General features: G+C 48.5%; 1 long non-coding RNA gene and 2 pseudogenes across 1 annotated transcript; 1 reads left to right on the top strand and 2 right to left on the bottom strand.

Moving 5' to 3' along the window:
• Window positions 1-23,275, top strand: part of LOC141725842 (class I histocompatibility antigen, F10 alpha chain-like) — a 259,037-nt pseudogene that overhangs the window by 110,025 nt on the left and 125,737 nt on the right.
• Window positions 779-22,449, bottom strand: LOC141725918 (uncharacterized). The gene is made up of 3 exons (XR_012577485.1): window positions 22,311-22,449; window positions 2,726-2,824; window positions 779-1,971 (listed from the first exon to the last, which is right to left on the bottom strand). It is a non-coding gene; the product is annotated as an uncharacterized LOC141725918 (long non-coding RNA).
• Window positions 16,224-22,637, bottom strand: LOC141725894 (uncharacterized; annotated as a pseudogene).

The following is a 23,275-nucleotide window of genomic DNA, read 5'->3' as shown; positions in this document are numbered from 1 at the left end:
CATACTTGGGGTGTTGCAGTAGACCCAAATCCCCTTTTTCACGTCATGTCTGTGAAAAGTATGCTCATGGTTTGGGGAAATAATATCAATTGAGCTATTCAAGTTCCTTGGGGAACAGTGAAAGGCCGATGGAATTGTACAGGCCATGATCATATTCTCATTATCAGGGTCAGAGTCTATAACCCCAGGGAGAACAAAAAGTCCCATCAAAGAGGTGGATGACCAATCCATAAACAATGCATGCACACGCTGCCCGGGCGGTCCGAAAACTCCTGTGGGAAGCAAATGAACAGATGACTCAAGTAACGTTACTGTGATGGAGGTGACCAGGTCCAGTCCGGCGCTCCCTGCTGTGGATGGTTGTAAATTGGCAATGGTCAGGCAAAGGCTGCTTGTGGCGGCTGGGCTGGGACTTGCTGTGGTCTGCGCTGAGGCATCGGCTGGGGCATTTGTGTCTGTGTGCGGTGCCACCCTGTGCCTCAGCTTCTGTTTCCTGATATCAAAAGCTCTTAAAATCCATGACTTGGAACATTGTTGATTAGCATAATGCCTTCCATTATGGCACCAACTGCTGGCAAATACTGGGAGCTTTGGATCTGGCCTCCCCCATTCCATAGCACTTTTTTATTCAAATGCCCAGATTTCCTGACCCTGGAGCATGTTCAGGAGTCCCCTGGCATAGTCCTCAAAGCTGCAAAGGTGTCACTGTAGAGGCGGTCACAACACAAAGCAGAGACAACAAGCAGTCCCAGATGGCAAGTCTTTATTATCAAACATGGCTGAACTTTTATACACTTTCTAATTGTTTATACTACTTCTACCCTAACTATTGGCCACAATAAATCAACGTAACATCATTGGTGAAAAGTTACAGTGACTTCAACTGACTTTGTAAAATTACTTCATCCAGCTGCAAAGTTCTTTCTTCAGTTCCTCACTTCTCTTGTCTCCTTGGTTACAGCCTTGGAGAGAGCTCCTTATCAGCTCCTTCTTGCTTCTCAGCTTTCTTCTCACTCCTTTAGCTAACAGGCCCACTGTTAGCCCCTTCCACAATTCCTCCTTTTTGTTTCTGAACTGTAAATACAGCTGCTATGGATTTTTGCAGGGCCCTTTGCAAAAATCCAAGCAGACAGGGGAAACACAAAGCAACAATCACAACCATCAACAAAATTAACATTCTCATTCTTAATACAATCGTTCCTGTCCTTCATCTATAAGTGCTTTTAAAATTTTTAACTACTTTATCCCATAAAGTTATATGTCTAATACTCAAATCTTAAACTATAACTACCCCAAGTGCTCAAAAGGAGATGCAGGAATACTAGAACAAAAATTCGAAAAACTTGCATTCTCCTGATCAGTGCAAACCAAAACCACACCCTTTAATTACTATGAATGCACATTAAAACTGATGAAATACATGTCCTGATCTATGGCCTTAGCCAGTGTCATCCATACGTTCTGCTTCAGCTGCGGAACCATCCATCCTGTCCTGTCCTGCGTGCTCCAGATAAGGTTTAACACAGCGAGCAGGAACCCATCGAGGACCATTGTCTGTCAAAACACAAGCATAACCCCTCCCCAGGTTATCAGTTCCTCTGGACCAGACCACCTACCAGTAATTAAATCCTTGACCCATACCTTGACATTTCTACAGAAATCTGGTTGCCTAGAATTCAAAGAGGAAAAATGGTAAAAGATTGGAGATAACTGTGAGTCAAGTAAGGAATGCAAAAAGTTTAACACATAAACAGCTTTATCTAATCTCACTTGAGGTGACTCCTGTTACATTCCCCCTTTTTGTTTTTGAACCTGACGTTTAAGAAGACCATGAGCCCTTTCAATAATTGCTTGGCCTGTGGAGACGTGGAATGCCTGTTGAATGCTCCATGCCCCAAGCATGAAAGAATGTTTGCATTTCCTGCGAAGCATTTGCTGGGCCGTTATCCATTTTTATGTGACATGGAACACCTAGAATAGAAAAGGCATTATGAAAATGACGAATAGCATCATGAGTTTTTTCTCCTGTGAATGCTGAAACAACCATTGCATGAGAAAAGGTGTCAATTGCGACACGAATATAGTTAAAGCAACCAAATTCTGGCATTTTAGTAACATCAGTTGGCCATTCCTCTAAAGCGGAAAGACCACTAGGGCTGGTACCATAATATTGAGTGACATGAATCGTGCAACAACTCAGGACAAGAAGAAAGAATTATTTTGCTTCACCAGGAGACAATTGAAATTGCTGCTGTAAAGCTTGAGCACTCTGATGAAAAAATTGATGAGATAAAATTGCTTGCTGCAACGCATTAGGTACAGTCTCGATTGCAGCAGCAGCTACTAGAGAATCTACATAGGTCTTTCCTTCAAAAAAAAAATCCAGGTAATGATGTCTGGCTAAAAATATGCACGATGAAGTAAGGATGTTTTTGAGCACTAATAACTGTCCATAACTTCACTAACATGATAAATAATGGTTTCTCTTGAATATTATACAACAATGCTTGATCTAAATGCAGAACTAAATTGCCAACATAAATGGAATCTGTAACTGTATTTACAGAATCAGGAAATAAAGTAAAAGCCAGAAGAACAGCACAAAGTTCAACCAATTGAGGAGATCCTTGCTGAATCATTGTCTCATATTAGCAGTGATCATCCTTTCTCCAAGCCACAGCTGCTTTTCCCATTTTCCCGGATCCGTCTGTAAAAACTGTTATACCTTCCACTGGAACAGGAGAACAAATTTGTTTCCCTTCAAAAGGAATTTCTTTGGCCAGTTTTAGAACAGGATGAGAAGGCAAATGGTATTTTATTTGGCCTGTAAAACAAGATAAGGCAGATTGTAACTCATTATTATTTTCAAAGCACCATTGAAAATACCACTCTTTTACAGGTATCACCAGGGTCGCAGGGTCGTGTCCCAAAATCTCATGACAACGTCTGCGGCCTTTGACGATGATACCTGCAAAAAGCTTATAAAGTCCTGGAGCTGTTTTCTGAGATCTGAAAGATGAAAATATCCATTCCAGAATATGCAGTTGATCTTCCCAATTATCACTCCATTGACACAGCATTCCACATGGTATTTCATGGTGCTTCAAAATAAACAATTGAACACCAACAGAGGTATCTATTCTGTTACAAATTTGTGTGCTAAGGCTAATTCAATTTTTTCTCTGGTCTTTTTTGCTGCTGGGGTCAATTGCCTCTCACCAGTACAGGAAGTGATGCCTGAGAGCAAATCAAACCATGGTTGCATCTGATGATTAGTTATGCCTAAATATGATCTAATCCAACCTATTAAACCAACCAATTTCTGTACATCAGTAGCAGTTTTAACATCAGTGTCTAACTTCACAGGCTGAGCCATACCTTGAGTGTTAGTCATCAACATACCTAGATATTTCCAAGGCATGTGTTCCTGCACTTTCTCTGGGGCAATGATCAGACCAAAAGTTTTCAAATTTGTCACAGCACATTGTTTAAGAACTGAAAACTGTTGTTTGTGGTCAGATGCCAAGAAGATATCATCCATGTAGTGATAACAGTAGCAGTTTTTAAATTGCTCCTGCACTTTTGACAAGGCCTGTGCCACAAACATGCGAATTTTTCATGTCTTGGGGGAGTACCCTCCATTGATATCTTTTATTGGGTGCAGCATGATTTATGGAAGGCACAGTAAAAGCAAATTTTTCTTTTTCTTGCTCAGCCAATGTGTAGAAACCATCTTTCAAACCAATGACAACTATTCACCATTCCTGTGGAATCATTGTAGGTGTAAGAAGGCCTGGTTGTAAAGCTCCCATTGTTGCCATTACATCATTTATCTGCAGTAAATAATGTAAAAGTCTCCATTTTCACCATTTCTTTTTATTACAAAACAGGGGTATTCCAGGAGCTGAATAATTCTTCAGTATGTCCTGCTTGCAATTGTTCTGTGACTAATTTCTGCAGGGCAGTAAGCTTTTCGGTAGTAAGGTGCCACTGGTCAACCCAGACAGGTTTATCTGTCAACCATGTCAGGGCCACAACTGGACATTCATTGCCCTGCATCACAGTGGCCCCTTTTAAAAATCCGTAGTAATTTTGACACCCCATTGAGATAAACAATCTTGTCCCCACAAACTTTGAGTTGCATTGGCATCATAGAGTCTGATGTTAGCTTGTTGGCCATCAGGATGTCTCTCATTAATTAGAATGGCTAACAAAGCACCTGTTGTGGCACCACCCAACCCCAGAAGTCCAAAACTTGCATAAGCGAGAGGCCACGATTGAAGCCAGCAAAGTCACGAGAGTATTCTGACATCTGCGCCAGTATCAATCAAAACTGCTACTGATATGGTTCCTGGATGACATCCACTGGCTGTCACAGACATCTTTTGTGAAAAATCCTTTCTTGGGATTTTTCTCTTTTCTGAGAAACTGTGGCCTCAGCAACAAAGTGTAAACAATGGTTATCTGCTGCTGTGGAATGTAACAGGTGGATCCGTGATTGGTCTCCTGGGGATGTTTGGATTTACTGACCGCTCCCGGCAGAGCTGGGTCTCGCTCTCTGCTGAGACAGAGACCTTTGTTATTCATTCTTTTCTATTCTGACCTTAGCTAGCCTTCTGAGAACTTTTCCTTCTATTTCTTTTTAGTGTAGTTATAATGTAGAATATATATATCAAAAAATAATAAATGAAGTCTTCTGAACATGAGGTCAACATTCTCGCCTCTCTCTTCACCTCCAAACCCTTGTGACCACTGTCACAATTGGTGAACCCCGAGTGACTGAGAAGGAAAAAATCATCAATTGGTGACCCCTGGTCTGAAGAGCAAATCATCACTTGATGAGATCCCAGAGGAGCATTTCCGTTGTTTTAATTAAAGCACTCATGCCAATTCTCTGAGCTTGCGCCAAAATTGAGGGATCCCACCTTGCCTGTAAATCTGAGTTAGCAAAAGGCCCAGTGCCCAGTAAGGCATCAATACCCACAGCATGATGAGGGTCGTGTTGAGGCAACTGCATATTTGTTAGAGCTGTGCACTCAGCCACTTGCCTCCAAGTGTCTTGAAATACATCGTATTGTACTGGCTGGAATAAAATTGTAGAAAGATGAATGATGTCATAATGTGCAAGGATAACTGGATTAATTACATGTATTAATTGCATTACATCTGAGGAATTAATACCATACTGAGCCACTTTCAACTGGAGATCTTGCACAACCTTCCAAGCAAAGATGTAATGACTATCATCCTGCCCTGTTCCAGGAGGTGCTTTAAATCCTGGAAAAGCCATAGGATTATCACAGGCAACATTTGCATTGGCACCGTTCTCCTGAGGTATTCTTGGAGCACCTAATCTTTCTATCATGTCCCAATTCTTTTCTTCAGCTGCTTTCTTCGTAACAAATTCCCAAAAGTCCTGAGGCTGTCAATGAAGCCCAGTTACTTGACATGGGGGCAAAGTCCATCAGGCAGTAAGGCTAGAGGTATTAGAAGGTGATCTGTCAACAGTTCCTTGCCCCAACTCAGGTGTTACTGTGGGCAACTCCCCACTTGATTTGCTGTTGCTGTCACTGTCAGGTAACGGAGGATACAACCTTGCAGATTGTTCATGCAGCTCAGAGGGGAGTGAGGGGGCAGATGGCTGGACTAGAGCAGAGGGAAGCAGGGGGGCAGACGGCTGAGTTTCTCTCTCTGCTAAAGGCATTTCAGCTACCTGGTGCAGCAGTGTAGTGTATTCAGGCACCATCGGGAGCTGCTGTGCAGTTTGCCCAGAAGCCTTGGCAGCTTTCCCAGAAGCTTTGGTAGCCAGCCTGGTAACTTGCATGGCACCTGCACTTTCTTCAAGGACAGATTCACCAAGTTCCCCATCAGAGGCCCCTTCTGCCTCATCTCCCTCATCAGTTTCTGTTATCAACCCCGATTCTTCATCCGTGTCCTGCTCTGCTTTTTCTCACTCTGTTTTCCATGCCTTTAATGTCTCAAAAAGTGATCCCCAGGTAACAGCTAGATCAAAAACAGTTTAATTGCCCACTCAGATGACTTCCCACAGTCTGTCCACAACTTTTTTCCATGCTTTAGCACTAAATGCTGTGTCAGGATCACTGCCAAAATCCTGTGATTTAGCCCACAGCAATTGACTATGAAGGGCATAGTCTAAACTATTAATTCCCTTATTTCTTAACAAAACTTTCCATGTAGCCAAAACAGTCTCTTCTTCATTAGATAAATTATCTCCCATTATTACTACTTGGTGGCTCACCTACTTCAAAGTGTCTTGATGGGAGAAAATCAGGTCTGGGCTTCCCTGTGGTTTCCACCCGCCATTCTCAGCTGTACCAACGCAGCCTCCCCCACTAGGTCCCAGTGAGTCACGTTTGCCAGTTGCTAAGACCCCGTATGGGTCCAGACCAAGGATGTTCTTAAGGGTGTTGAATCACGTCGGGATCACCAGAGGACACTGTCAAGGCAGTCATGACACAAAGCAGAGATCACAAGCAGTCTCAGATGGCAACTCTTTATTATAGAAAATGGTGGACCTTTTATACATTTTTAATTGTTGATACTTCTTCTACCCTAACTATTGGCCACAATAAATCAACATAACATCATTGCTGAAAAGTTACAATGACTTCAACTAACTTTCTAAAATTACTTCATCCAGCTGCAAAGTTCTCTTCTTTTTCAATTCCACACTTCTCTTGGTCTCCTTGGCTACAGCCCTGGAGAGAGCTCCTTATCAACTACTTGCTTCTTACCTTTCTTCTCACTCCTTTAGCTAACAGGCCCGCTGTTAGCCCCTTCCACACACAGGCATTTGCTATACCAGCCCCGACAGCTTCATAAGTAACAGTTGCCCAATGCTGAAGGTACACAGGTGGTTACATGCCTCTATCATTTACAGCAGGGTGGGTTCCTTCTTAGACATGGACTTCAGAAGTTTTTTACACTTGTCATTAGCATTTTCAACAGCTAATTTTGAAAGCAGCACCTCTCTGGCAATGTCGTTCTCTATTTGTCTTTTAAGAGCTTGTTTCAAGCAGCCCTTGAATTGCATATAAGGCTCAGCTGGTCCTTGCTTTACATAAGTAAATGCTTTTTGGGGGTCACAGCATCGGGAACCTTTAAAAATGTGCTATGCACAGCTTCAGTAATACCCTCAAGGGTCTCTCTAGGAATGTGGGTTTGCCCAGCAGGGTCTGAGTGGGTTCCTTCTCTGGCCAGGTGGTAAGTCATGAAGGCTGTGATATTCTGGTTTGCATGTCCCACAAATTTCACAAGCAAGGCTTCTAACTCCTTTTTCTACTGAGCATCTGTGGAGGCCGGTGGGCCTACAGAACAAAGGCCATTATAGTCCTTTGGACAGACAGACGGACCCCAAGTTGGAGAAATCTCTCCTGTTCAGGGCAACTGAGCAGACCCTCTTCCAAGATGCTTTGTTGTATATGCAAATGTACCCAGTTCTACCTTCCTGGTTGGACTGTTGCCCTCTCCCTCCCTTTTTCCTTATATTTATAAGTCCTTGAATGTTCTCCCTTCCCTGCATATCCATTGGCCCCATATTGCCTCAGTGTCCCACCCCCTTTACCCTATTGGCTTCCACCCCTTGTCTCCCCTCTGTACCGCCCTCAGCCCTCAGCCCATTGGCTCTGATGCTCTAATCCGCTCCCCCTTGTCCCTTGTATTTAAACCCAGACCTCCCACTGTTCTTTTTGTCTTTGTCCCTTGACTCCTTTGTGTATGGCTGGAATAAACCTCCTATTCTGACCTCCATAGCTAGGCCCTTCCAGCTTCTTTGTTGTTGGTGATTCTACAAGAGAAGTGTGTGCTGCAGGGATTCTGTGTTTGCGTGCCTGTGCCACTGAGCAGCTTCATTACTGGAGACACTTCTGGAAGGTCACAGCTCTGCTGCCTCTCACTCCACCACCAATGGGTTTGCGGCTTGTGACAGCTGGCAGCCTGAACAAGGACCTCTTCAGAGCATTCCTGGAGGTGTCTTCAGTAGCTTGTTTGCTACTGAAACTAAGCCATGTTCAGAGCAGCCAGTTCCCAGAGGAGACTCTTAAGTTTTATTGGGGCAATCCCACAGGCGACTGGCAACCTTCCTGAGGTGAGAAGATCGGTTGGAGCTGACGGAGCACCTGGAGAGCTTTTGTTGACCCACTGTCTTGTGAGTAATATATTTGGGGGTCACCCTTTTTTGTCTTTCCTTTGCCTTCTTTTCCTCTTGGATGTTGGGAGGAAGTGTGGGGATGGGAGCCAAACTGACCCACCCACAGAGGGAAGTTTATACCCAAGTTTATACAAGTTAACGGAATCCTTGCTGGGGAAAATTTTCATTTTTCAAAGGGAGATTTAAAATCTTTTCTTCATTGGTTGTTCAAGTATTTTTCTGATGTTATGAAGGAATCCATTCTAATGAGTTCTGGGACCATACAGGGAAAAGGTTCTACGTTCTTCGAGTTAAAGGGAATCTTTCAGTGGGGAAATTTTATCCTTTGGCCTTATTGTTACATCTGTAGAAAATGTTGGGAAGCATTCGGGACCCCAGTTTAACACCCCTTCTCCCCATTCCTCCCCTCACATCCCTAAACCCTCTTCCCTACCTCAGGGAATCCTGCCAGCAGGCGCAGGGTTGCTACCATCTCCCTGACATCTCCCAATCTCCTCTGTCCCCTCTCCAGGGCAGCACTGGCCATGCTGCCTTGGGCTCTCCCCTAACCCTCTTACCAATGTCCACATACCCAGTTCTACCATCCCCTGTTTTTCTCCCAGTTGATGCCAGGAATGTTGTCCACCCTGCCATATTGTCTTCTCCAAGTTTTCCTGCCCTTTCTCCACAAAATGGTGCTGACCCCACAAAGGCAATGGGCATTTTGTCACCTCCCTGTCCTGCCCAAAATGACCCCTCCGACCCTCCTCCCACTTTCTCTATTCCTGTCATCGTGCCCTGCCCCTCCCCTTCTGTGTGGGGAAGTGTGTCCATGTCAGGACTTCCCTTCTCTATCAGGAATCCCCTACCCATTATGCACACCATACCTACCCCCTCCTCTCTTGGTTCCTCCCCTGATAGTCCCTACCCTTCCCATTCCCACAATACTGGAGCCAGAAGTGATGATGACAGTGACCAGAAGGAGGCCATATTGGCTTCCACAGCTGCCCACAAACAGGCAGATTCCGGCTGCCACAAGAGGCCCCGTGCAGTCATCAAGCACCCTCCATCCTCCTCGGATGATGAGAGTAGGGATTCTGCAGACCTGGATTCTGGTCCTGAGTCTGAGGATCACTGGGCCAAGCTGCAGAGGTCGCCAAAGAGATTGTGGGCCTGTCAATTATATGTAAACACAGAAGAAGGGTGACTGCAATCAATTCCTGGGAGCCGATCCCCTATGGGGAATTGAAAGAGCTCTGCAAAGTGGCTAAGGAATACGGTCGGGGGTTGCATTTCTTAAAAACTTTCTGGAAGCCACCTTCTTTTCCCGTGTCTTGGTCATGCATGAAAATAAAAATATAATGAACTGCCTACTCTTCCCGTGTCAAAATCTGCCCTTATGAACGGGTTTTGTGATTGTTTGTGGATTTGATCTCAGGGTGCAAAAAACTGACATGGCACAGGGGGATTTGCAGTGATAATCAAAACAAATGCACCTTTGTTGAATAACCACAGCCAAATGCATTGGGGAGGAATTGGGGGGAAAAGGGAAAAAGAATGAAAAGAGGGAGGAAGAGTAAGGAAGGTATACAGCTACCAAACATAGAACAGTGAAGTCCTTTGATGTCCAGCCGATGGAGTTCACCAGGTCAGGTTTAGGGAGATCTTGAAATCTCTAGCTAACTCAGAGGTTTTTATTATGATAACTCTATTGGAAATTGCAAGGATGGCGGGGGGGGGAAACAGATACATGAAATAATAGATGTAACAGGTAGTCCATGTTCTCAGCAGTGAGAGGCATTGTCTTCTTGGTTCAGTGGTCACAACCTGCAGGCAAGCATCTCGCTTTGGTCAGCTTGCCTCCCCCACACATCTCTCCCGGGTTGGGGGTTTCATTCCCAGTCCTTGGAAGGAGGAGTGGGGCCTTTTCACATGGGGGTTTCATGTCTCGGTCTTTGATGGAGAGGCTCCTTACAATCTCAGTCTGTCTGTCACGGCGGTTGTAAAACAGGTGAGGGACCACCCAAGACTCAGGAGAAGTCCAGCCAGGCCGAGAGCTAGGACAGATTTTAAGGTTATTGCTGCAAACAGGCAAGATGCCCCTTTCTTCTTTCATTGGGCTCAGTGTAGCATTCAGCAAACAACATCTGTGAAGAATAGCTTAGCACTGTGCTCAGGTCTTGCAGTCGTTGGCATGTAATTTTCTCCAACAGGGCCAGAAACTTCAGACAAGGGTCTTTTCTTCAGTGCTCCCCAATGACAATCGTGAGGCAGATGAGAGAAACTTTGGATAGAGTCTCATACCCCGGTCGAGTGCATGCTGTGGGAGAGGCAGTAAAAAAGGCATCTCAAATCACTGGCGGACACATATTCAAAAGATGCCAACAAATCAAATTTAACCCTTGAACAAATGGCAGGAGAAGGTGACTTCCAGAAGCCACAAGACCAAGCAAAGGATTTACAAGAAGCTGCACTCAATGACATCGTCACTGCTGCAAAGACATCCCTGCTCCTCACTCTTGATGACACCCTACATACACAGAGTGTCACTAACATCAAACAAGGGCAAGTGAAATTTTCATAAAATTTGTAGACAGACTTAAAGTTGCACTTGAGAGACAAATAAAAAGCCCAGACGCCAGGAAGGAAGTTCCGAATAAAATGGCCTTAGAAAAGGCAATTAAGTGCAAAACAATATTAAGAGCTCTTCCCTTCGACCCAGAACCTACAATCTACCAGATGGGTGAGGCCTGCGCCAATTTTCTTCCACTGAACACACTGTGGCAAAGGCAATCTCTAAGGGAGAGGGCCTTTTTAACATCCCAAAATGCTGAAAAATATCTTAATTGTGGGGAACTGGGCCATTTTTTGAAGGACTGTCCAGAACACAAAATGCCTAAAGACCAGCAGGCACCAAAGAGGTGCCATTCACCACATTGTATGGATTGCAACAGATATTCTAACAGCCATTCTCAGTTTTGTTATCACCTGCAGCCGCACCACCACCAGCACCATTATCAGCCAAAAAACTTCCAACAGACTGCAGGGCGGCCCTGTGTGAAGACAGCAAATGGAAAGCTGTTTCACTCTACCCTCCCCACTATTCCAGAGGTCCAAGATGTGGGAAATTCCCATGGAGCTCTTCATACTCCAAACAGCAGACCAGAGTCACCAAGGCTTTCCAACAAGTTCAGGTCAGGACCTGACGCCAACTGGTGAGCGCTCTGTCCGTACAATTTGATGACTCTGCCTTCTATCATATTCCCACCAGAAAATATAGACCCCTAGAGGGCCTGAGGGATGTGCTGGTAATAGGTAACTGTATTTATGGACCAAATGAAATACGTGTTGTAGCAGAAGTACAAACTGTTGGGCCAATTGTCGAAATCACAGTCACTGTCTGCTGCACAAAACCACCACACTTCCTGCACAGAGAGACTGTGATCGCCCAAGCCTTTTTATTGCCATTAGACATAGACAGTATCCCAGAGCGCCCAATGGCATTCTGAGTTGAAATCCTGGGCCAAGACAAACCCCTTATAGAGGTTGGCCTGTCGAATAAAGGTAATAACATCTACCTACAAGGGATGATGGACACAGGGGCCAATGTTACTATCATTACACAACCAAAATGGCCCCCGAACCAGGAGCTGGGAGTCATCTCCCCCATTATCTCCATGAGGAGCAAGCATACTATCACAATAGAAGGACCAGAGGGCCAAACTGCCACCATCAGGTCATTTGTAGTCAGGGCACCCATCACCCTGTGGGCCAGGGACCTGTTGTCCCAATGGGGAGCTTGACTTGATATTCCACCTCCATCCCGGGATTTCTAGTTGGGGCCATTGCAGAGGGCACCACCCCACGACTCACCTGGAAGACTGACACCCCACCGTGGGTGAATATATGGCCCCTCTCAACAGAGAAATTACATACTCTCGAGCTCCTCCTGGAGGAGCAGCTCTCCAAGGGACACATTGTACCTACCAACAGCCCTTGGAACTCCCCTGTCTTTGTTCTTAAAACACCTGGCAAGGACAGGTGGAGGCTCCTCTATGACCTTTGTAAAATTAACGAGGTCATTGTAGTCTGGCCTTCTCTCTCCCTTCATGCTTCCCCATGATTGGAGACTGGTGGTCATAGATATCAAAGGCCACTTTTTAAACATCCCTCTCTATCTCTGAGAAGCTCCCAGATTCGCTTTTTCCATTCCCTCCCTGAACAGGCACATCTGAACCGGCACCACTGGTGAATCCTCCCCCAAAGAATGAAAAACTCACCCTCTATATGCCAGTGGTACATGGCCCATGTCCTATCTCCCATCCAAAGGACCTTCCCAGATGCCATCATCCTACATTATATGGATGACATTCTCTCTTGGTTTGAAAAGACAGGTGTCTGCTAAGGAAGGCAGGAGCTTCCTGTGAAATGGAACATGTAAACTCTCTCCCTCTGAAATATTATAATTTTGAAATTAAAAAGCTCTCAAGCAAAGATATGGGAATAAGAATAACAGTTCTTTACTAGGAAAACTAAAATTACAAATGCAATAGTACAAACAAAAAACCCCACTGACAGAGTCAGAATATGACCTGACACCCAGTGGGTCACAGTGGTAGTAGCAGTCCTATTAAATGGTGGCTGCAGCAGTGCTCCTGGAGTGACAGGTGTGGTTCTGTTGAAGCAGAGATCTTGTAGAAGGGTGGAGTTTTCCTCTGAAGGTCCAGTGGTGGTGTAGATGGGCCTGGACTTCCCCTGGAAATGCAGTGAAAAAGAAAGCTGCTCCTCTGGGAATCCAGTGGGAAAAGCCTGTCTCTCTTCTTGCAAATGTCAAATTATATCCAGGTAGGAGTGCTTGGCTCCTCCCTCAGGCCAGAGAATCTCACAATGGGATGATGAAATTTTTATCAGTCATGCAGTGACAATGGCCCAATAACAGAAGATATCTCCCAGAGGGGGGATTGTTGAGGAAGAGAAACTTGTGAGAGGTGGTCTGAAGTTTCCCCCATTTACCTCACAACCGTCACAAGGACAGAGACCATGACCCTGAAGACCCTGGCTGGAGTTCTGGCCTGGTTGAGGTGGATGCTCACCAAGTGATTGTTTGCAGCTGTGCTTGCTGGGTCACCACAGTACAACTGCTTCGAGCAGGGGCTGACAGGGAGCGGCTTGCTCTGTAAGCTTACACCTGCTTCACAATCCTCGCTCATCACAATGGCCCGTGAATTTCCCCACCTCTTGGCCAAATTAACTTTCTGAGGTAACTCCAGTGATCCCCCCATGGAAGATCCCGCATCAGCCTCACAACCGCTGTAAGGGAAGCCCCCTCCCAAGGACTGAGACCCTTAAAATTGTAACACAGGGGCGCTGGCCTGACTGAAGCGAGAGGTTTGCCAAGTGTTTCCTGCAGGTCTGTTCGCTGAGCCAAGACTGGTTTCCCATAGAAACCAATCCTGAAACAATGGGTCTGCTCACTGCTGAGATTTATTTGTCCTGTTTTGGAACGTGGACTGTCTATACACATTTTCAATAGACTTATTCTACATTGTCTTTTATCTGTTGCCCCCTTGAGGATGACTATAAAAGACCCCTGAGTTAACCAAAGAATTTGAGATTCTCTCCAGCATGACAAGACAGATCTATTGGCTGGAGCACGAGGATTTTGTCTCTCCCTTGGTAGCTATTCCCACCCCCGTCTTTCTCTCTCTCCCTCTATCCTTTATCTCCTTTCTATTCCTTCTATCACATTTGCTATGGGCACTCAATAAAAGGTGCATTTGTTTTGATTAAGACCGAAATCCCCTCTGTGTTGTTTTTGCACTCTGAGATCAGTTAATGAACCATCACAACCCCACTTGTACCAGTGGATTGTGACATTAAATTGCCGTCACGGACAGGATTCCAACAGACAGATGGGTTTGCAGGGTTGTGTGTAGTTTGTAACAGGGGAAGGACGTTTCACTCCAGCTGCACCGAGCCCGACACCCCAATAGGGGTGAGCGGTTGTCTAGAAAGCAAGGGGGGTGACTTGAATTTGCCACAAACTGCACACGCCTAGGTGAAAAACACCCCCATACTCAATTGAGGGTTCTGTCTTCAGAATTTCACAAGAGATATCTTTTTGCAAAAGAGGAAATTGTTTTTTGTGTATGTATGAATCTGGACTGTCTGGAAAGGGAAGGGACTATTTGAAGTAACTGAGTAGAACCTCCCAGGCAGATTTAGTCTCTTCACCCACCCAGGGAATTGGGAAGGGAACAGAAACACAGCAAAGGCTGTGAGATTGTGTAACTTAAGTCTATACCTCCCTGTCGTGGTTTTGGTATCTTCATCAAATGCCTGAAAACCTCAGCGCAAAAGTTGAAGCTGAATTTTATGCTCTACTAGCCAAACACAATGCCAAAACTTCTCCGGGAGGAGAAGAATGGGCACAAAGTAACTGACTTAATTTGGAAAATGTTATTGATAGAGAGTATGTTCTTTACAACAGGAAAAAAATTTAAACTGGGCAAAAATAAAACTATTCTCTGCTCAGTTTTGGGAGCTTGTCTCACAGCAGCTATAGAAACTCTCTTAAAGTGAAGAAGTGAGGAAAAAGCTCTAATGGACTGCCCTCAAAACCTAGCTGAAATTTGGCAAAAACAATCAAATTAAGAAAGAAATGAGATCCATCTGTTACAAGCTGCCCTTAGAGAGGAACATGTTAAGAATTCACTGAATGCTGATTCCTCAACACAGGCAGAGGAAAAGAAACTCCTCACATTAAACAGATTTATCCCCATAAGGAACTAGAAGCAGTAAAACACTGTGGAGAAAACTGCTGCCCTCATTTGAGACTCCTGGTTAAAACAGAATATAATTATATTAATGATGAAGATTTTGAACCACATATCACAACTGAACAAATACCATTCAGCACTACCAAATTAGCTAAGCTGAAGAAAGAATACGGGCACCTTCCACAAGAATTGGAGACAGAATATGTCTTCTGAGTGTGCCTCAGTGGTGGAGATCAAATTAAATTAGCTGAACAGGAGGCCAGTGGGTACTGGGGACATGGAGTTTTCTTAACAACAGGAGGTAAGTGTGACACATGGTCCCTGACACAATGTGCGGCTTTCTGGGCCGGGGGAATTAATACTTTGGAAAGGGGAGACCCTTTAGCTATAGTCAGTACCCTCGACCAGCTTTTGGAAAGCGCCTACAAAGCCACCTGCCTGCAAATGATTCATGGAATAAAAGTTGATTCCTGGTTTTCAGTCACCAATGCAATTACCTGTAAAACCTGAAATTATTACTTCTTTAATTTGAGGGCTTTCAGAACACCTAAACGTACAGCAGTTACTTTACAGAAAACCATAATGGCCTTGGGTCCCATAGAGAGACTAGGTAGATTCCTTGGTAACCCCACCGACCAAACTGGATCTACTGATTCTGGTTTCACTCCATACTCCATCCCCTCACAGCCCCCAGCTTCTCAATCTGATTCACCTGCCAGTAGCCATAAAGTTTGGACATGGAGTGAGGTTGCAGATTAGATTAATTACAATAGACAATATGGACCTGTAAAAACCCTGGAGAAGAAATCAGAAAAAACAAATGGTGTTTGGTTTATCAGGGCACCTCACACTGAAAATTTAGAGAAGGGAAAACACATCCCCGTGGCCTTGGGTCCAGCCAGGACCTCCTGCTCCATTCCCATGCTGATTTTCGGGGGGGGTTGTGTGTCCCCCAAGCCCCACTGTCACTCTGCCCCCACCTGGCTGCTCCCAGTAAACCTTCCCAGTTAAACACAGTCCAGTTTATGGGGGGCACTGGGGAGGGACCTGGGGGGACCCCACAGGGGGCCGTGACTGGGCAGGGAGGGTGGGGGCCAGATGGGGAACACTGGGTGCTGCGGGTCTGCTGGCAAGTGAGTCATCAGCCCTGCTCTCTCTGATTGGCTCATTCCCATTCATCTCATTCTCTGATTGGCTGAGGAGTGGCACAGAAGATGAGAGAAGGAAAGGGAGAGATCCCACCCAGAGCACCAGCACGGGGACAACAGAGCCAGCCCCGGCAGAGGGACGGAATTTATTACCAACCAAATCAGAGCAGCACAAGGAGAAGGGAAAGAAATCTCTCCAACACCTTCCCCCCACCCAATGGGGATCACCCAGAACAGGGGTTATTGACAATGGAGAGATGGGGACATCCGAGTTTAGATCAGAAGCCAATTTTATTGAGTATACCAGGGGTTTATATAGGGTTTCACTTGCATGGTAGTTATAGGGGGCTCTATTTTTGGTAACAATTTTCCATTGGTTACACATTCTTCATGACATCATGTCATCTGGTAACATTATCTTATCAAAATCTCACATGTTGCTTGGTCACTTGCTGCCCAGGGAGCCTTTATCTGTGTCTGTTTTTCCCACACTTTCTGCTCACTCAGACCTAAGATAACAGGCCCCTTTATCAGTTCCTCTGTACTCTCTGTATTCCCCATAAGGGGTCACCACAGATCTGCCCAACAACGGTCACTGGGGATCATCCAACAGGGATCCACCAATGGGGGATGGAGCTGGAGCAGCGCACAAAGCTCTTCCTGAACTCAGGGCACACACAGGGCTTCCCTCAGTGGCGCCTCCGTTGGTGTTGGGTCAAGGCTGAGCTCCTGGAGAAGCTCTTCCCACACTCCCCACACTCCTAGGGCCTCTCCCCGGTGTGGATGCGCTGGTGGGTGGTGAGGGTGAAGTTGCGCTTGAAGCCTTTCCCGCAGTCAGGGCAGCGGAAGGGCCTCTCCTCTGTGTGAATCTGCTCATGTTTGATGAGATCGGAGCTGACGTGAAACTTCTTCCCACGCTCAGGACACTTGTAGGGCCTCTCCCCGGTGTGGATGCACTGGTGTGTTCTCAGGGTGGAACTCCACCCAAAGCTCTTCCCACATTCCAAGCAGGTGTTCCCCTGTGTGGATCACCTGGTGCCTCATCAGAACAGAGCACTGCCTGAAACTCTTCCCACATTTCCCACATTCGTAGGGCTTTTCGCCAGTGTGGATCATTTGGTGCCGAATCAGTTGGGAGCTCTGGCTGAAACTCTTCCCACATTCCCCACACTCGTAGGGCCGTTCCCCATTGTGGATCCTCTGGTGCCGGATCAGGTCAGAGCAGTCTCTGAAGCTCTTCCCACACTCCCCACACTCAAAGGGCCGTTCTCCAGTGTGGCTCTCCTGGTGCCGGATCAGGGTTGAGCTCCGGCTGAAACACTTCCCACATTCCCCACACTCGTAGGGCTTTTCCCCAGTGTGGATCCTCTGGTGCTGGATCAGGTTGGAGTTCCACCTGAAGCCCTTCCCACATTCCAAGCACTTGTGGGGCTTCTCCCTGCCATGAGGCTTCTCCACCAGCTCTGAGCTCTGGCTGGATCTCTGGCCGCCTTCCTGGCTCAGGGGGGCTCTTTCCTCCCCACAGCTCCCTGGGCTGGGTTTGCAGCCCCTCCTCATGCGAAATCTCCACGGCTTTTCCTCCTCCTCCATCCACACGCGCCCTGGGAATGAAAAATCCTGGTTTGGGGAAAAAAAACAAGATGAGAGTGCCTTGGGCTGGTGGTTCCTCTATGCCCGAGTCATTGGGAACCTTTTCTCTGTAAGAACCTCCGAAACACCATGATTCAGCACAAAAATACTGCAATCTTCAAGACATAGATAAAAAACTCCGCAAACATCAAGATTCAGCCAAAACCACCTCCAAACTACAAAGATTCAGAACCCACAAAAACCTGTAACACTGACATATTAGCCCAATCAAGCTCAGAAACACCAAGATTCAGCCCCCGTGAAAATCATGGATCCTCCTCCCCAGATATCTGCTGCATGTGAGGGGGCAACACTCCGAGAGCTGGGGCTAGAGGCTGCAGATACAGGGAGAGGTGGAACCTTGCAGTGCTTCCTGTTTCTGCTCTTCCTCCTGTGTCTCCACTCTTCCTCACACTCCTCTTCCTCCTGCTATTCCTCCTTCTCCTGCACAATCCCACCTTCTCCTCCCACATGCATCGTTTGACCATTTTGTTCCTCAACCCTGCTTCTCCTTCCCTTCTCCTCCTGCCCCAGGCCCAGCTCCCACTGCCGGCTCCCTCTTCCCCCCAAACCCACAGCATCCCACGGCAGGGGCAGGGATGGAGCTGGGGCAGGTCGGGCTGGGGCAGCGCTGGGCTCTCGGCCGCTCCCGCCCGCACTCGGTCCCCACTGCAGCCGCTCCCGCCAGGACAGCGCGGGGGGGCCTGGCCTTGGCGCTGCCCCACTCCCAGCTCCCCAAATTCCCCTCGCATTTGGACAACAGGGCATGGATGGTGATAGTGGGCTGCAAAGGGATTGGGTGAAGGGGAGTGTGCAGCAATATGGATAAGGCAAGAAGCCGCAGGAGGAATTTATGTGGTAAGAAAAAGAAAAGAGGAGGAAGAGAAAAATAGTGAGGATTTGGATGTTTTTCAGCAGGGTCTTAGCCACAAAACTTGTCAGCTGATCATTTGTATCCCCGGTTTCCAGGAGAGGAAAACAAGGAGGTCAGGGTTTCAGGCGGTTTCTCTCTGGGGACAGCAGCAGCACCGGGCGCAGAGCTGCGGCACCGGGAGCACGGGCTGGGGGCCTGTGGGGAGCTGCGGGGCCGGGCCGGGGCTGTGGGGCAGCCGAGGCTCAGTGCCGGGCGCTGCCTGACCCCACCAGCCCCGGGCAGGGCCGGCAGCGGCCCCCGGCCCCCAGGAGGCTGCGGGACGCCCCGGCCGCTGCCCGGCCCCGTGCAGCTGCCGGCCCTGCCCGCCGAGGGCGCCTTTGGACACTGCGGCAGGACAGGGAGCGGCTCTGGGCTACGGGCTGGGGAGGGCACCCTGAGCACAGGGAGGAGGAGCAAGGAACACCTGGGAAATGTCGATTATAAGGGAAGGATCAAGATATTCTTTGGGTCACTGGAAAACAAATGATTTTGCAGAAAGCTCAGCAGCTGTAAGAGGATGAGCACCCACAGGCACTGAGGGGGCTGCAGGAGGGGCACAAGAAGGCCCTGCAGCACTTGGGCACAAAGGCACAGCAGGTGAATGCAAGAAGGGAGCAGCAAAAGGCCAAGCTGAAGGCAAAGGCCAGGGCACAGTTCCTACAGCCCCTGAGGGATCGACCCCAGGGCCCAAGGGGGCCCCAGCACCCAGGGCACGGCTCGGCCACAAGCACCTGGCAGAGGCATTGCCCTCCTCGGCAGGGGAGAGCCCACCCAAACAGCCCCTGGCAAGGAACCAGGGCTCCAGCTGCAGGGCACAAGGACACTGCAAGCACAGACAGCAGCACCCTCAGCACCAGCAAGTCCACCCTTTGATGGACATGGATTGGCAGGGCTGTCACAGCTCCCATCACACCAGGGACCCTCCACACTGCAGCCCTTGAGAACATTCAGGGTGGGTCTGCATTGAGAGGAGGCATTTCCTGATGGACACAGGGGCCTCTCAATCCACCCTGAATCTCAGACCCAAGGGGCGGATAATGCCAAAAATGTCTTGGATTATTCAGGGAAAGTGGGAAAGATGTGTGATTTTATTCAGCCACTATTAGCAGATGTGGGAGATGGGTATGAAATGCATGAGTTTTGATTTGCTCCTAATTGTTATAATGATTTATTGCGAAGGGATTTGATCACTAAACAAAGAACACAAATTAATATTATAAAAGGTGATACAAAGGCCAGTTCAGTTGTACCTCTGTGTCAAATATCTGGCCAGGCCTATGCTGAAGTGAACCCAGAAGTGTGGGCAGCCCCAGGGAAATAGCGAAAACCAGATATGGAGTGTCTCCAAAGCTCTCTGAAGCAACCAGGACAAGTGGCATCTAAAAGCAACATCCTGTTACAGGGGAGGGAAGGAAGGGCAATCAGACACAGCGCAGGTCACCGCCCCATGCTCACCTCAACCCGCGCAGCTGTGGCTGCCTGTGAGAGCCTGGCACTGAAATGCCCTGAGCAGGAAGGCTTCAATATCTTCTGCTGACACCATGGCACCTAACAGGGTGGCAAAAGGAATTCTAAAAAGCTGAAAGGCCATCAGAACAAATCCTACAACACCATGAACCAGCCCCTGAGTACCCGAACCAATTCATATCAGGAGCCACAGAACCCATTTCTCATTTCTATGGCATCATTAGATTACAAGCTGTCCTCGGAATAACCAACCAGACAGCTCCAGCTCCTGAACTTCCTGCTGACCAATCCACTAAAATGAGGAACACAACACTAAACCATAGGATGGGATCAGATCATCAGTTAGCAGAAAAAGGAGGAGTTTGTGGAAAATTTAAAGACTCAAACTGCTGTTGGCAATTAGATGACAAACGAAAAGTGCTGAACAGATAACAAAGGAAACAAGAAAGCAGCTCATGTTGTGGCCCAAACATGGAAAGGATGGGAATGGGACACGGTTTCATGGCTCCCTGGCTCCATGGGTTAAACAAGTGATGTTTCTCCTCTCATGTGCTACAGCAACTCTCAACTTTGTACCATGCTCCACACCTTGAGAGTGCAGCTCATTCAGCAGGTGAGTGAGGGGATGCAGGTGGCAGCCAGGCCTCCTGATCCAGAAATGGCTACAGAAGGACAGGGAATGAGGGCACTGAGAATAATCCCAAAACCAAAGAGGACCCAGGAAGAAAAATCAGAGTCAATGAGTGAATCTGCCTGGAGATAGGGTCAGGGACTTGTAGATAAGGAAGTAATGGGAGAAACCATCAGCTTTAGAAAATGTTAGAAATTGACACAGAAAGCTCCTCAAAGTCCTGCTGAATTCCTGAACTTCCAGAAGAACAAAGACTTAACAGAGCAGTGAATATCGGCTGTTCTACAAAAGTGGGGATGCACATTAACGAGGACACCGGATCGGGAGATCTGAACCTTCCAAGCACCTCAGCCAGTGGGCAAAGGGAGATGAGGCCGGGAAAATGAGGAGACAAAGGAGGCTGTGAACTACAACAGTGGCAGAGACCGCACAGCAAATGCCCCACGGCCTCTCCCTCTGCTCAGCAATAAAGTCACTTTTACAGGACTCCTCTGTCTCCTCTGGGCACAGAAACCTCCGGCCACGGCAATTTCCCCGCACAGCCCCGGGCACGGGGCAGCCCCCTCTGTCCCAGCCACAGCAACCGGGCCGAGCCAGCGCTGCTCCGGCAGCGGCTCCTGCCGAGGCAGCGGCCGCAAGGAGACCACGGGCAGGGGATGCCCGAGAGAGGCCCCGAGCCCCTGGAAGCCCCTGCAGAGCCATGGAAGCGGCTCCTGGCGGCACCTGTGAGCCCGGGGGGATCCCCGCTGGAGCAGCCCGTTCCCGAGGGATGTGTCCCGTGGGAGGGACCCCAAGCTGGAGCAGGACGAGGATTCCTGTCCCTGATGGGAGGCTGGGACAGGACCGGGCTGTGACCCCCATCCCCTGCGCCTCTGGCTGGGGAGAAGGGAGGGAATGCGGGACAGAGTTAAACCCGGGAAGGAGAGAGAAGTGGGGGGAGGATATTTTCGTATGAATTATTTCAGTTCTCATTCTCTTGCCCTGCCATGTTTGAGAATAAATTCAATTAGTTTCCCCAAGTCAAGTGTGAGAGGAATTATGGATTTTGTCCTTACAAACAGGCTGTGGGTTTGCTGGTAGATCAAAGCAGCACTGAGAGATAAAAGAAACAATGGAAATGATTCCACTGATTGATGAATGGGAAAAGATAGTTGCTTTTACAAACAAACTTTAGGTTTGCTGATAAATGAAACTGAACACTGAAAGATGAAAGAAACACTGAGGGAAAACCCTAAATTCCATAAGAATTAAAAATTAAAAGGGAGGTTGTACATCAGAGGGAAATCTTAAGTATCGGGAGTAGAGGGAAATTTGAACCTCTCAAGTACCTCCGCCAATGGGGAAAGAGAGAAGGGAAACGCGGCCGGGAAACTGGGATTAAAAGGGAGGCTGCGTCCTCCAAAACTTGGAGAGACCCCAGGTGAATGCCCCATGGCCTCTCTCTTTATTCGAATAAAGTAAAAGGATTCCTCTGTCTCCTTTTTGGACATAAACCTCTGAGGTTTGTGGATTAATTCTCCTGACAAGTGCGTTCTGCCCGTCACCACTGATTGAACTGTCCCACCCTCACCCAGACCCTCGAGCCTTTCCTTACGTGCTCTGTTTCCTGCCCAGGGGCAGGATGGAAGTGACAGAGAAGTTTTGGCCTCTCTCCAGCATCCCCTGCTCCGGCCTGGGCTCCTGCCGGGGCTGCAGGCGGGTCCCGGCTCCGTCCCGCACTCACCCCAGCTCCCAGCGCCCTCAGGTCCCGGTCACGCCGAGCTCCCGGCGGTTCGGGGCAGCAGCAGCGGCTTCTTGGCCTCCTGCCCGGGCCGGGGCCAGCGCCGGGGCCGCTCCTCAGCAGCGGCTGCCGGGAAATGCCGGAGTTCGGAGAAAGGGAGGCGGGGCCGTGCCGTGTGCACGGCCCGCCCCTCACCGCGATTGGCTGATTCTGCCGTCACTCCTCGAGCTCGCGCGGTGATTGTTGGGAGCGGGGCCAAGCACGGCCCCTGCTGCCGCCCTGAGGGCGGCCTTGGCTCGGCAGAGCCGCTATTAAGGAAGTGTTCGTGCGGTCCCGGGAGCGGTCGCAGTGGCAGATGCCCGGTGAGGCGGCGGCGGAGCTCGGAGGCAGCCCCAGGGCAGCCCCAGGGCAGCCTCCGGGCACGGGGCAGGGCCCTCTGTCCCAACCACAGGAACCGGGCCGAGCCAGCGCTGCTCCGGCAGCGGCTTCTGCCGAGGCAGCGGCCGCAAGGAGACCGCGGGCAGCCGCTCCCGCAGCGCCCTCACGCCAGCGGCAACACGGGCCGGACACGGCACAACGAACCCGCCGGGAACCCCCCTGATCCCCCATTCCTGGGCACTGGGACACCCCTGAATCTCCATTTCCGGAACTGGGATTCCCCTACACCCCGTTATCTGGGACTGGGACTCCCGTACAGCCCCGTCAGAGTTCTGGGAGCCCCCTGCCCCCCCTTTTTCGGGGATCCTGCACCACCCTGACACCTACCCCAAAGACAACGGATGCTGCCCCAGAGCCTGACCCTGCCCCACAGCCCACCTCAGCTATAAACTACCCAGATT

Source organism: Zonotrichia albicollis, chromosome 31 (genome assembly GCF_047830755.1).
Source record: "Zonotrichia albicollis isolate bZonAlb1 chromosome 31, bZonAlb1.hap1, whole genome shotgun sequence".
NCBI lineage: Eukaryota > Metazoa > Chordata > Aves > Passeriformes > Passerellidae > Zonotrichia > Zonotrichia albicollis.
Note: the sequence above shows the minus strand (reverse complement) of the source record. Positions and strands in the feature narration are given on the sequence as shown.